This window comes from Equus caballus, chromosome 12 (assembly GCF_041296265.1).
Source record: "Equus caballus isolate H_3958 breed thoroughbred chromosome 12, TB-T2T, whole genome shotgun sequence".
Classification (NCBI taxonomy): domain Eukaryota; kingdom Metazoa; phylum Chordata; class Mammalia; order Perissodactyla; family Equidae; genus Equus; species Equus caballus.
Genome location: NC_091695.1, coordinates 28,247,761 through 28,263,816, shown reverse-complemented (window position 1 = coordinate 28,263,816; position 16,056 = coordinate 28,247,761). Strand labels below are relative to the sequence as shown.

General features: G+C 37.5%; 1 pseudogene; it reads right to left on the bottom strand.

Moving 5' to 3' along the window:
* Window positions 1-6,142: 6,142 nt before the first annotated feature.
* LOC138916470 (olfactory receptor 5A1-like) lies at window positions 6,143-7,098 on the bottom strand (annotated as a pseudogene).
* Window positions 7,099-16,056: the final 8,958 nt, after the last annotated feature.

Here is a 16,056-nt window from a genome sequence, read left to right as displayed (position 1 = left end):
ACAACATGGATGGACCTTGAGGGTATTATGTTAAGTGAAATAAGCCAGATAGAGAAAGATGAACTTTGTATCACTCCACTCATACGTGGAAGTTAACATATAGGCAAAGAGAACTGGTTGTTGGTTAGCAGGGGAAAGGGGGCATGGGCGGAGGTCATAAAGAGTGAAGTGGTGTACCTACAACATGACTAACAATAATGTACAACTGAAATTTCACAAGGTTGTAATCTATCATAATCTTAATAAAAAAAAAAAAAAAAAAAAAGGTTGCAGGGGCTGGCCCCGTGGCCGAGTGGTTAAGTCTGTGCGCTCCGCTGCAGGCGGCCCAGTGTTTCGTTGGTTCGAATCCTGGGCACGGACATGGCACTGCTCATCAAACCACGCTGAGGCAGCGTCCCACATGCTACAACTAGAAGGACCCACAACGAAGAATATACAACTATGTACTGGGGGGCTTTGGGGAGAAAAAGGAAAAAATAAAATCTTTAAAAAAAAAAAAAAAAAGGTTGCTTCAATTTTCACCATTATGTAGCACTGTGATGAGCATCCCTGGACATATATGCACACCTTGGAATACATTCCAAGAAGGACGATAGGTGAGGCAAAAGTATGTACATTGTTTTATCAATTATTTTATTGAGGTTGTAGTGGTTTTTAACATTGTGTAAAAGCATGTACATTTAATTACTTTTGGTACATGTAGTCAAACTGACCTTCAGAAAGATGATGCAATTTATGTTTTACCAATTATATATGAGAGGGCCTATTTTTCTGTAACTTTGTTAGCATTTGGTATTATTGTTACTTTTAACATCTGCCTTTTTAATAGAAAAAAATTCTCACTGCTACATTTTCATTTCTTTGAATATTAGTACTCTAGAGTATTTTCTCATCAAATTATTAGCCATTTGTATTTCTTTTTTGTGAATTGCTTGCTCATAACTGTGCCCCCCCTTTTTTTTACTGAGGTAACATTCGTTTTTAACATTATGTAAATTTCAGGTGTACATGATTATATTTTGATTCCTGTGAAGATTGCATCACCTTCACCACCCACAGACTAATTACAATCCAACACCACACACATGTGCCTCATCACCCCTTTCTCCCTCCTCCCTCCCCTCTATAAAAAAAAAGGTGCTAAAATCACCGGTAAAGGCAAAAATACAGTAAAGGTATCAGATCAAACACCTATGAAGATAACATGAAGGCCAAAAAACAAAAGTACTAAAATTTCCATAATAAGAGGGTAACAATACACACACACAAAAAAGGAGGTTAGATTTGATATCAAAAACAGAAACTGTGGGAGAAGGAGAGAATAAGAGTAGAACTTTTAGAAAGAGGTCAAACTAAAGAGACCATCAAGTTAATATAGATTGCTATGTACATAGGTTATTATATATGAACCTCATGGCAATTATAAGTCAGAAATCTATGATAAATACACAAAAACTTATGAGAAAGAAACCCAAACATAATACTAAGGAAAGCCATCAAACCACAAAGGAAGAGAGCAAGACAAGAAAGGAACAGAGAAGAACTATTAAAACACCAAGAAAGAAGGAACAAAATGGCAATAAGTACATACTTATCAATAGCTACTTTAAATGTCAATGGACTAAATGCTCCAATCAAAAGGCATAGGGTGGCTAACTGGATGAATAAACAAGACCCATATCTATGCTGCATACAAGAGACACACTTCTGACCTAAAGACAGAATTGTGCCCATTTTTCTATTGGTTTATCTTGTTCTAATTTTGTTTGTAAGATAAACTTATATAAACTACTGTCTACCATAAGTAGTGCACATATTTTTCCTCGTTAGACTTCTGTCCTTTGACTTTCTTTATTTTGTTTTTTTGCCATATAGATTTTAACACTATTGTAGTCTAACCTGTCCTTTGTTTCTTTATGGTTTTGCTTTTAGCATTAAGTTTAGAAAGATCTTTTCTATTCCAAGATTACGTATATATTTATCTATGTTTTTCTAATTGCCATGCAGCATTTTAACTTTTTAAAAAGCATATAGCTGTTGACTTATATGCAACTTGCTTTATTTTGTTCATTGCATGAACATTTCAAGTCATCCTAAAATATTTTGAAACTACAAAGAGCAAAAGCAAATAAGTGGAGACCTTTTATCTCTGCTTAAAAACTTTATTTAAATATATCCCAGAACATGTTTCTGGTGAAATTTACTTTGTAAATATTTATCAAATCATTTTGTACTTTAACCAAGTTAAGGTAGCTTCTAATTTCTAAGGGGAGAGAGCTAAATTTGAGAGATGGAAGATTTCTGAAGGAGAGGGAGAAAGCTAATCTTCACAGAGTATTTTGTTCTGGACACAGTGGATTCATGGGTGATAGAATAATGGTCTCTTTTTCTCTTTATAGTTAGAAAGGAAGGAAGCAGAAGAGGTTGAAAAAGTCTCAGGGGAGGTTTGCACTTGTCTTCAGGCACAAACTGGGTTAGATTTCTCAGATTGGGGAAATGAGTGCCTTGATTTCTGGTGAAGATGGGAGTCCACTAAAGCCAGAAATATGGTAACCTGGCTTTAATTTTAATTGAGTAATTCTGTGTGAGTTTAAATAAATTATGCCTAGAGATGGCAAAGATGGAAAGAAATTAAGTACTGCTGTATGGAGTGTTTTATTTGTGAGGATTCTCTGGTATCTGTTTTTCTATTTAACCGTCTCTAGTTGTGTATTATATTTACAGTAATCAGTACTGCTAATTTATTTGAATTGTTATGATTAGCAGTTTAATTAAAAGCCCTCCTAAAATTTTATAGAAGGATAATAGATGAGAAAAGTGGTCTAATTTTGTTCAGTCTCTCTTTTGTTGAAATACATCTATAAGAAACCTTGTTAGCCATACCACAAGACAATAATACAATCACTATATGCAGCAAAAGCCAAAGTTACTATAAACAATGAATTGTTTATTTATTAAAGAAATATTTATCATATGTCTACTATGTGCCAAACACTGTGTTAGATGGATGAATGAAAGTGAACAAGGGTCTATCTCTATCCTCAAGGAAGTTATAGTTTAGTGTAAGGTACATGCAATAGAACAAATGATTACAAACAGTAATGTTAGTGCAACAACTGGGTAAACCATGATGTCCTGGGTTTGGGAAATGGGTGGGAAGATCTTCATGGAGGAAGTGCTCTGAGTAGAGACCTGAAGGATGAACAACCATCAGTCAGTTAAAAAGATTATGGAGGAAAGAGGAAACTCCTAGTACAAAGAGCTTGAGGGGAAGAAAAAGAAATAGATGCCTTGGGACAGCATGCTGTCCCCAAAGTACTAGGGGAGATGTAGTAGGGGGTGAAGAGTTGAAGTAAGCAGAGCTGCAGCATGAAGCAAAGAGGACTTTATAATGCATGTTAAGGACTTTAACCTGAGGGCAATGGGGAGCTCATGAATGTTCTTGAAAGCTGGCCTCATAAACTCAAATCAGTAAAGTGACATCAAATGTTAAAAGAGCTAAGTAGGGAGAATAGTGGTCCCCAAACATGACAAAATCTTAATCCTATGAGCCTGTGAATAGATTATCTTTCAGGAAAAAGAGAGTTTTAAGATGTGATTGAATTATAGACTTTGAAATGGGGAGATTATCCTGGATTATCTGAGCAGGCCCAACCTACACTCAAGTGTCACATTCTGAGATATGCATCGTTAGGCGATTTTGTCATTGTGCAAACATCACAGAGTGTATCTACACAAATCTAGATGGTGTATACTACAACACATCTATGCTATATGATACTAATCTTATGGGACCACCGTCATATAGGCAGCCTGTTTTTGACTGAACCCTAGTTATGTGGCGCATGACTCTAATCACGAGAGTCTTTAAAAGCAGAGAACCTTTCCCAGTGAGGGTAGATGTGACATTGTGGGCTTTGAAGATGGTGGAAGGGAACCATGAGCCAAGGAATGTGGGTGGTCTCTAAAAGCTGCAAAGGGCAAGGAAATGGATTCTATCATAGAGCCTCTAGAAAGGGACACAGCTCTGCTACTACTTTGATTTCAGCCCAGTGAGACCTCTCTCAAACGTCTAACCTACAGAACTGTGAGATAATAACATTATGCTGTTTTAAGCCACTTACTTTGTGGTAATTAGTTACATTAGTGATAGTAAACCAATACACTCAGATTCCTCAGAGTGAACTGTGTAGAGGCCACATTGTATTTTGCTTATATATAAAGTTCTCTCAAGAGGCAAGGTGGAGGGTTTATGTTATATGAACTGAGATGAGTTGGAAAATAAAGCAGATGAGGAATGTGTGTGTGTTTTAAAGAAGGAGAAGAAGGTAAAATGATTTGATATTAAATAATTTGTACTTTTCCTTTAAGGTAAACCTTTTCCATATTTTTCATAAATTGAATCACTTCCTTTAGGAAGAAAAAATAATTCTACTTAATCATAGCTATTAATTTGAATGGAAATATATCAGAATTCAAGAATGTCAATTCTAAACTTCAAAGAAATCATCTATTCACATGTATCGAAATCTGCTCCGCTTGGCCTGACTGGCCCCTTCATTAGATCTTACATCTGAAATAATCCTAAAGACTTCCTCACATTGTACTCAGCCTGCTAAGGAAGCAGAAAACTAGAAGTATCCTGGGTATAACATCCATCAATAAAGGTGATTCCCAGAATTTCCAATACAGTGCCATATAAGTCCTAATATTCATAGAGGTAACTGATAAAAACATTTCAGGAAAAGTTACCCATTGGGTAATATCATTGGATATTATTTGTATGAATCACTTTAAGTTTGCTTGACTTTGAATGGGAATGAATTTAGGAGACTCAAGAATCCAGGAGACCTGGGACAGAGATCTCACCTCCCCTGTGCGTTGTTTATGCTCTTCCAAATATGAAGTAGTTAATCCACTTACATGAACAATGAAATCAAATGAAGACTTTTTGCATATCCAATAGACCTCTATTAATGGAAAAATGAATGTGTTGAGAAGAGGACAGGCCCATAAAGGAATGATGGAGGGATTTACCAGCAGAAATGGTTGTGCTGGACAACTCCACTGTCCATGTCCTTTAAGAAGGACTAATGACCTGGAGGTGATGGCATGAGACATACCTTCCAGAGATAGTGGCAAATAGTACTGAATGTGGGCTAATCCATTCAGGTTAAGAAACAAAGATTTTATGGGAGCAATGGGTTTGGATAGAAGAGAGCAAGAGGAACTCAGAGTGTGGTGATCAAAAGGGAGACTAAGCTATGAAGTGGAGTCGGGTGCTGAACTGGTAAAGGAATGACATGGTTGAAATCAAGGAAATACAGACCTAGTAGGCACTTTAGGTGACAGAGACTGGGAAGAGAAGAGTATGGATGTGATATCATGGGACACAAATTTTCCAGGCCCCTACACAGCTCAGATAGAAATGGCGGAAAAGGGTAATGTACTTCGGTACATTTTGTTTAGAAAATTATTCAGTAGCCATAATGGGAATCCAACAGGGATACCTTGGAGAGAATGTTTAATGGAGTAAAAAGGCATCTTGTTTTGTAATGTACCTCAACTATACATAGTGTATCTTTTTGGATCCTGCCATATACTAGTAATAAGAGTTATACACATGTACAACTTCAGGGCTGTTTGTTGTTGAACACGGAAGGCAGCATTTGGGCAGAGTATGGGCTCTGGAGTCAGGAGGACCTAGGTCTGAATGGGATTCCTGCACCTTACTTTCCGTATAACGCTGGGCAAGTCATTTTTTCTTCCTAGGACCTCATTTCTTCATTTGTAACATAGGGATAGTACTATTTGCATCATAGCACCGCAATGAATATTTTATTAAATAGCTTTTGTGCCTCATATATGTTAAGTACCCAATAAAATGCGGTTGCTGTAATACTAATTGTGAGAATCCCAGGGAGATTATTTTTGTGCAATAATCATTTCCCCTTTTTGGCTATCGATGGTGGGGTCAGTGGACAGATCACCAGGGGGAACAGTGAGAAAAATTTGGCAGGAGGAGCCTCCATTTCCAAATATGCACACAAAATGTACCTCTTGCCTAAGCCAGAGGTGGAGGTAGATATCATGTGTTATATAAGTCTCTGTCAGTTTGGAGAAATATGTTTTCAATCATAAACTAGGAAAACACTTTCTTATTCTCCAACAACTTCCACAGGGCATCTTTGATCTCTTTGTTCCTCAAACTGTAGATTAGAGGTTTCAGCATGGGGATCACCAGTGAATAGAACACAGACACCACCTTGTCCCTGCCAAGAGAGTAGCTGGAGCTGGGTCGCAGGTACATGAAAAGGGCTGTCCCAAACAGCAGAGTCACCACCATCAGGTGTGAGGCACATGTGTTGAAGGCTTTCCTTTGGCCTTCCACTGAATGGATCTTCAAGACAGCAGCAACTATGAAACTGTAGGAGATGATGAGGATGAGGAATGACGTTCCCCCAATAGTGACCACTACAAGGAAATTCACCACTTGACTGAGGAACGTGTCAGAGCAAGAAAGCGCTAAGACTGGTGGGAGGTCACAGAAGAAATGGTTGATGATGTTGGGTCCACAGAAGTGGAGCTGAAATATAGAGCAGGCCTGGATCAGGGAGCTCAGGAAGCCACTGAAATATGCCCCAATCACCATGTGTGTACAGAGACCCTGGGACATGATGGCAGTGTAGAGCAGGGGACTGGAGATGGCTGTGTATCGATCATATGCCATAGCAGTCAGGAGAAAGCACTCAGTTAGACCTATGCCATCAAAAAAAAGAACTGAGCAGCACAACCCAAGAATGATATGGTCTTCTGCTCCTGGAAGAAGTCAGTGAGCATCTTGGGAGCCACTGTGGAGGAGTAACAGATGTCAATGAAGGACAAGTTGCTGAGGAAGAAATACATGGGTGTTTGCAGACGGGTGTCACTTCTGATTAGAAAGATGAGGGCCAGGTTCCAGGAGAGGGTCACAAGATAGATACCCAGGAAGGTCACAAAGAGCAGGACCTGGAGTTCTGGATTGTCTGCAAATCCCACGAAGATGAATGTGGTCACTGATGAGCTGTTCCAGGCCTTAGTTGTGGACGTGTTTCCCATGGACCACAATGACAAGATGCAGATCTGGGATAATAATGACAATCTGCATTACAGTGGTATCAAGAAATAATTAAAAAATATGTGAGAGGGAGGGCAAAGTATTACAGAGGATTACAACTTTATGCAAAGATTCTCTCTCTTTCTCTTAGAAGGCAATTATAGTCATTGTCTTAAATATTTGCTTTTTAATATAGCATGGTTGATATGAGCTTAAACTTTGGATTCAGACTTCCTGTGATCAAGTCCTGCCTCTACCAATTAGCAGCTGTGTTACTTTGGGTGATATGTATATCATCTCTAGGCTTCAATTTCTTTTTCTTTAAGACAGATGACAGGATCAATGTCATACATTTATTTTAATAATTAAAATAAGGCAAAGTTTGTAAAGTGCCTGATACATAGTAAATCCCCGATGAAAGTTATTATTTGGACAGTTTTTTGTATGTCCCAGATGAGTTACCTCATGCCCTGAAAATAACTATTCATCTAACTTATTTAAGTTTCAGTATTAGAATGGAGAAACCAAGGGAGAGACCAGGTTCAGCTACGTAATTGTGAAACAACCAATCAGACGTTTAGAATATTTTTTTTAAACTTAAAGTCTCAGCTATGTTCCATTTTGACATTTTATGTAGACTCTAAGTAAAATGAAATTTCTTTTTACTTTTATTAAGATTATGATAGTTTACAACCTTGTGAAATTTCAGTTGTACATTATGGTCAGTCTTGTTGTAGGTGCCCCACTTCACCCTCTGCGCCCACTCCCCCATCCCGCTTTTCCCCTGGTAACCACCAATCAGTTCTCTTTGACTACATGTTTAACTTCCACCTATGAGTGGAGTCATACGGAGTTCATCTTTCTCTATCTGGCTTATTTCATCAAAAAGATTAGGCCAGATGTGTATAGAAATGCTTTTAACTGTCAAATATTAGATCTGAATATACTAACATAGTTCCACTTTCAAATTTGTCTTCAGTCTGAGCTCTCTAAGCTATTTAATTGTTAAGAATGTGGATTCTGGCTATAGCCTGCCTGGATTTAATTCCCAGCTTTACCATATAATATATGTGTGATCTTGGGCAAGTTAGTTGAACTCTCTATGACTCTGTAAAATTAGGGATAATAATAGCACTTTGTTATTAGAATTCCTTCTCTCTCTCTCTTTCTTTCTTTCCGTCCTTCTCTTCTTAAATCTCTTTTAAGACATGCATGGCCCATAGTAAGTGCTCTACAAGAGTTTTTATTGCTGTTGTTATTTAAAAATCTAAATTACAATGTAACCTCAATCAAATTCTTATAACTTTCATTATATGAAGTATCTTTCAAGATCAGGGACTTGATTCCACCCAATCCACATCTATAAGAATTTCCATCACCCCCTCCACATCCACACTAAGTCTCAATCCACATAAATCAGAAAAGAACACTTACCATCAGCGGGTCTTTGAACCTGAGGTCCTAACTCAGCAGAAGGCACTAGGAAAAGTGTGGTCAGAGGGCCTGGTGGCTCATGGTGAATGACCCTTATAGGTGTGGGATATATTTTGATCCTTCTTCAGGTTTTAACCCAAACAATTTAGAAATCATCAAAATTACCTATCTTTTAAACAATATTTTCATTCTGTTCTACCTATCTCTTTAAATATGATGAATCTCACAAATTTGCTTTTGTTTTTCAAAATGGAAATGTTATTTTATGAATTTTAAAGCAATATGTGAGAACTGGAAGATAATTAGGTCAATAAACAACGGTGAAATAATAAACCTAAAAATCATGGGCACTTCCTGATCAATGCAAAAAAATCCTCTTAAAACTGGAAATTATGACAATCTATCTCCTGAAATTAGAGCTCTTAACATTTAGGTGTATGCCTTTCATGTTCAAGTATATGTATATGCATATGGCTGTTTGTATCAAAGACCCTCTACAATTTACATATATTATAGAAATTATTCCAAGTCAATAACTTCACAATTTGGGAAGTAATGCTTTCTCTATTTGCTATAAATTTTTCTGGCTCAGTTTAGGAAAGCCACGCCATTTTATTATCTCCAATTTTTCATAAGTCAATCTACATCTACCTATTGCCAGTCAGTCAAGCTATCATTGATCTTTACTTTCCTCTTGGAAATTGCACAGAGATATGCCCTTGGTATACACTCCCTCTCTTCTTGCACTCAATAGCTCCTGTTACAGATTTTCCAGTTCTAAACCTTAAAATTTGGGTAATGAGAGAATGTGAAGCTCCTTTTAGCCATCACCATGCCATCATTTGTGCAGAGTTTCAGAGATCTCTTACACTAATCTCAATCTTGTCAAATATGGCTTTAAGATATGTATTATGTTTAGAGGCTCTGCAACTGTTTGTGAAAGGTGTGTAGAATTTCCAGGATCAGGAGGGGATTCTTTCCTTTTGAAGAAAATAAAAGGGCCTCCAGCAAAGTTTGACATAACCCAGTGCAGATGTAGTGCCACACAGAGAAATTGGGAGCTAAACAAAAACAGCTCTACCGGAACCCTCACCCATTCTGTGTAGGGTCTGCCATTTAGCAAGGTAGAGACCTGAGGTCTGTGATGTTATTAAAGGTCATTTGGGCACCTACTCAGGTTAGCACAAAGGGAAGGGGGATGAGTTGGTGGTGATGATTCTGGGTAGGCTTCAGGATAAGCCTGGTTCTAATCCTGTTTCTACCACTTGCCAGCCGTGGGATGTTGGGCAACTCATTTAGTCTTTCTGATCTTCTATTTCTCCATTTGTAAAATGGGGATAACAGTGGCTACTTAAGAGTTGTTTGAGGGTTGTTTAAGATAATATGTGAAAGCCTCATGGGTCTTGAGATAGGACGTTTGCTTAATAAATTGGGAATGTTATTGCTATCAGCAGTGAATATTCCATAAAGAATTATTTATGGAAATTAGCCTTATTTTGGAAACGCTTCCTTCTAATGTGGCAGGTTGAAGTGTGCTTATCTTACAGACATAATGAGTTCACTGATAGACCATGTAGCTTTGTAAAAAGTGTTTAGGAGTGAGATTGAAGAATTTAATCATCTGGACTTGATGGGTCAACTGAAAGTCTGTTTAGAGTGTTGCCATTAGGGCAGAGAACTTCCACATTTGGAAGGAACAGAAAGTGAAGCTGGACAAATTGAAACAAAAAGAAAAGAATATCCCGGGTTTTATTCCCACTTATAGATTCTCTGAATCTTACTCTAAAACATTAAGTGAAAGGTATATTAAGAGTTGTATGGAGCACTTTATGTCACCAAACTCTACTCATGAAGTAGTGCTTCTTCCCTTGAGAAAGGAAATCTCCTTCACTCTTACTGCAAACTCAGGGAGGCTCAATTTGGTCTGAGTCTGGACTCCCTTTGATCCTAGAATACAGGTATAATCAACACCAGGCCTCTTTTACAGAGCTGAAGAAGGAGAGTTTGAGAGGCTCAGGACCTCATTGGATTCATAGACGCTGGAGGTGAATGTTTGTGAATAACACTAGCCTTCAAGACCATAGTGAAGATAAAATAATACAGTAAAATTAAGCATCTAGCACAGTACCTTGCACATAGCAGACACTTAGAGATTGATGAGAACTGGTAGGGTGGATTTACAACTCAGGTCATCTTTTGACAAAAATGGCAAGAAAGTGTTAAGTTTTATAGCCAAATCTTCCTAATCGGAGCTTAACAGGTGCAGTTGGTGATGGAAGAGAAAAATGGAATAATGACGCAGAGAACCTGAGCTAACCTGTGGAGGTGATGTGGGTTTTCTATGGTTTCTCCATCATTCATGATCTGGGCTGTGTCCTTCACTTTATGATGCCTCCTCCTCTCACTCCTCCAGGAACCTGGTGTCCACAAGGTCTTGCTCTTCTAGCTCTGTCTATCATCTAAATGCACAAATGGTTGATGTAACTGAAAGAGACTCTCTCAATGTGAGGTGAGAATTCAAAAGGCACCAAGAGATTAATTCAAGAATTAAGATTCAGATGGTAAAATTCAAGCCATCAGTCAGAAAAGAGAAACCGGGTTTTAGAGATTAGAGATCTCTTCAGTGTTTGGAAAATCTGCCATGTCAAGTCTGTCCCAATCACACCCCTTCCAAATTACTTTTCAGACTACTTACTAATAATTGGGGCTGTGTTAAAGGACATAGCAATCCCTTCCAAAACTTCATTCCCTCTTAAATCTCTTTCTAGCTGCAAGTGCTCAAACATGGTCCAGGAGGACCATCAAAGGAGCAGAAAGGTAAGATTTGGGCTGAATTTGAGGAAAGACAGATAGAATTGAAAGGTATATGGAGGTAAACTAAAATCCAAAGAGCTTCTTAGCCATCTATATGGGCTTGTAGATCTAGGGTGCTTTATAAGTGAGATTAATATGAGCATGAAGACAAAAAGTAAAATATGAATGGCTGCACCCACCTTCTCCCTCTTGTTCTGTCTGACCCTTAGCTGATACTTGTCTTGAGTTCTGCTTTGGAAGGAGTCTAATCAGGCTTTGGTAACTGCTTCCAATCCCCAAAGTGCTAATGAGTTGGAGAGCAAGCTTGAGGCTGATTTATTTATCAAAGGTCAAAATATCCACTTGGTGAATAGAATGTGTGGGCAGAAAAGTGGAGGGAAAAGATACACAGAAGAGGAAAGATGTAATCTTAAGAAATTCTTCTGCTGTCTGCTAATATCTGCATTTGGGGTCATTTTTGAAGTGTTTCAAAGCTGGGGCTGCAGGGGAATTTGAGAGAGGTTTTTTTTTTCCTCTCTCCTTGGAGGTGTTTCATTACATTTTCCCTTGAGAGTCTTTTTGAAAAAGAAAGAAATGTATTATCCAAACTTCACAGATTTGTAGTTAATTGATCTCTGGGGTGGTATGCTCATATAAGTGCTCTGAAGAAGATGCTTATTAAACTCCATCCCAATGGCTTTCTCATCCTCCAAGGCTACTCAAGATCTCTTCTGGTAGTACATAAAGAACAAGCTCAAGATAACATTGGGACACATAGGCAAGATAGACGCCTATTCTGCAGAAGAAAGAAAGATTGTAAACAAACAAACAAACACACAAACAAACTCTTTTCCACTCCTTCATAGAAACTTTTTGGCCTGAAGTATTTTAAGCGGATGGGAATTCAAACTTATTGAGCTTCTACTATGTGCTAAACACTGTACTAGGTGTCTTATGTGTGATAACTCACTAAATCCTCCAAACCCTCCCTTGCAAGGAGGAAACTGAAATTCTGAGAAAGAGTAAGCTGTTCAAAATTTTATAGCTAATAAGGGATTGAGCCACTATTTGAACCAAGGACTGTGTGACAAGAAATCCTGCATTTGCATGTATGGTACATGCATTTATTTTGGAACTCAATTGCACGTAAATGTGTATATATGGTCAATCGTATCTCTCAACTCATAATCCTTTCTCTTTTCACAGAATCCTACTACCTTCCTCCAGGAGAAAGACATTAGATACAGAAGTTTTCCTCTAAAATTTTTAGAAACTTACTCTGACTTAGCATGATAGAGTATAAAGATGTAGGATTTTTATTCTATGGAGGGCTACATACAACAAAAAATAATTTGGGTCCAGGCATTCAATAAAAATCAAGGCTTTAATTCATGTATTTGAAGATGAGGGGAGAAAAATAAAAGGTTTGATTCACTTGTTTCTTAATCTGAGAATATTGAACTGTCATCTTTTAAAAATAACTAGAATAAATAGTGGAAAATTGATTCCAGCTCATGGCCAACTAAGAGAGAGAAAGTTTTTCTAACCAGACAAAGAAAGAAATAGAGGGGGAGACATCCAGGAGAGGCTAAGGAATAGAATTCCAGTGAAAACATGGATAAGGGAGATATTATTTATTTGTCCATTTTATGTCTTTATTAATGCCTCTTCTGTGCCAGACCCTGTGTAACTCATCAGAGACACACAGAATGGAAGATGAGATAAGAATTTTGCCTGTATGGTGCTTACATAATAATGGAGCTACTTACGATGAAGTTGTCACTGAAGACAAGCTTTGGAAAACCAAGCTACTGCTGCCTTGACCATTATGTTTTTCATAACGACTAATATGATGGCTAGATGGGATGATGTTTCTGACTCCACTGAAGAGTTTTCATAAAGAAAGTGACAAGCTTGGGGTTTTAAACTCTCAGCTCACCTCCAAGACAACCAGAAAGCCTCTATAAAGGCTCTAAAATAAATACTTTATTTCTTGTAGATTCAAGGTCGATAAGACTTAAAATCAGATGCAAACTTAATTGTGCAGATCGCAAAGCCTCTTAAATTAAAGTTACGACATGTTTGAAAAAGAGGAAGACCCTGAAATTTGGATTGGGGATACTTCAGTAGGCTCTAAGGAAGTTGATAATCTTGAACTCCTAAATTATCCCGAGCCTTTCTAGCCATGAGAATAGTCCCTTTTAATCTGTCTGAAGAGACTAGCCTTCCTTTTTGCAATAAGTATTTATTAGCCTCGTGTGAAGCATTGCCTTGCAAGGGGATGCCTGTCCACATTAAGCCCCACCAAACCAGCCTTCATTGCTGCCAGATCATAATTAGATTCAAATATCAGCATGCTCCAGGAGGACAAGTAAAAAGTATGACTTTTGAGAAGAGATTATTTTTCCCAAGCTTGAAAGATATTGAGTTATTTTGGAAAAATCCTGGGGGAACATATGTAGAATGGGTTCTAAATGTGTTAGCAAGAAAGACAGACTATAGCATTAGGTTGGGTAAAATGTATTCACATACTCTGGACTGTGGCTCAGTACAAAGGAAAGAATCCAATGTTTTAGGGAGATAGAAATTTTAAAGTAGGTTTATCATGTGTGATCTACATGCTAATCCCTCCCCAACCACGTCTATCTAGAGGGTTGAGAGGGAAGTCCCGTCATTCAGGCATGGAGGAACAACAGAAGGGGGAGAACCAGCATCTGTGAAAATTAGCATGTAGAATGACAGTGAAAGATGCTGTCATTGAGAAGATGTCTTGATTTTGTTGTACAGGCAAATGGTGGTGCTGAACCTCCAGAGACAAGGTGGACAAAGTTAATATATTGGGCAGCAGGACTTATACAGTCTGAGTCTGGCTTTTTTCATCTAGCATCTTGCATTCGTGATTCACTCGTATTGTTGTGTGTATCAGTATCCCATTCCTTTTTATTGCTAAGTAGCATTCCATTGTGCGAATGTAAGACAATTTGTTTAATTATTCTGCAGTTGAAGGACATTTGGATGGTTTTCACTTATGGGCCATGGTGAATAAAGCTGCTATTAACATTTTGATACAGATTTTCTTGGGAACACAGGTTTTCATTTCACTTGGGTATACATCTAGAAGTGAAATTGCTGGGTCATATAGTAACTTCATGCTTAATTTGATGAGAAACTACCAAAATGTTTTCCAAAGTGGATGCCTCATTTTTCATTTTTATTAGAAATGCATGAGAGAATCAGTTGTTCTGTATCCTTTCCACCTTTCGGCATTGTCAGAATTATTTATCTATTTATTTATTTATTATTTATCTTTGAGGAAGATTAGCCTTGAGCTAACATCTACTGGCAATCCTCCTCTTATGTGAGGAAGACTGGACCTGAGCTATCATGCATGCCCATCTTCCTCTACTTTATATGTGGGACGCCTACCACAGCATAACTTGCCAAGTGGTGCCATGTCCACACCCGGGATCCGAACCGGCGAACCCCCGGCTGCCGAAGCGGAATGGGCGCACTTAACTGCTGTGCCACTGGGCCAGACCCAGAATTTTTTGCTTTTTATTTTGCTGTTCTACTAGGTCTATGTGGGATTTCATTTCAGTTTTAACTTGCATTTTCCTGACAAATCGTGATGTTGAGTATCATATGTTCATTTACACATGTGTTTTGCTGAACTACATGTTCAAATGTTTTGTCCATTTTTTATTTGGTTATTTTTTAAAAGAAATATTGAGTTTTGAGGATTCTTTTTTCTGGACAAGTACTTTACCAAATATATGATTTACAAATATTTTCTTACAGTCCATAGCTTGCCTTTCTTTCTTTTAATAATGCCGTTCAAGAGCAGAAGAAATTACTTTTGATAGCTGATTTATCACTTTTTTCTTTCATGGGATTGTGCTTTTGGTATTGTATCTTGGAAATTTTTGCCTAACCCAAAGCCATAAAGACTTTCTCCTGTGTTTCTTCTGGAAATTTGTAGTTTAGATTTTACGTTTAGTTGTAAGATCCATTTTGAGTTATGGTGTGAGAAATGGATTGTGTTTCACATTTTGACACATGGATATCCAAATGTCCAGCATTGTGGAAAAGAATATCTTTTCTATATTGAATTGTTTTTTGCATCTTTGTTGGAAACCAATTGATCATAAACATGTGAGTCTATTTCTGTACTCTCTATTCTGTCCCATTGATCTATACTATATTTATCCTTTCTCCCATACAATACTTTCTCGATTGCCTTTGCTTTAGAATAAATCTTAAAAACAGCTAATGTGAGTCATCCAACTTTGCTCTTCTGTATAAAAATTATTTTGGCTCTTCTAGTTCCTTTGTCTTTCCATGTAAATTTTAGAATCAGCTTGAAAATGTCTACAGAAAATGCTGCTGAGATTTTGGTTTGAAATGCATTGAGTCTAGAGATCAATTTGAGGGAATTAATATCTTCCTACATTGAGTATTCTAATAAATAAACATGATATATGCCTCAATATACTTAGATATTTGATTTCTTTCATGAGTGTTTTGTAGTCTTTTTCGTACAGATTTTGTTAGATTTATACCTAAGTATTTCATGTCGTTTCTTGGTGAGAATGTAAATGATACATTTAAAAGTTTCAATTACCAATTGCTCGTTATGAGTATGCAGAAATACATTTACTTTTTAGATATTAATCTTTTGTTTTGTGGCATTGCTTAACTTATTCTTTTTTCAACTTTATTGAGGTATAATGGAC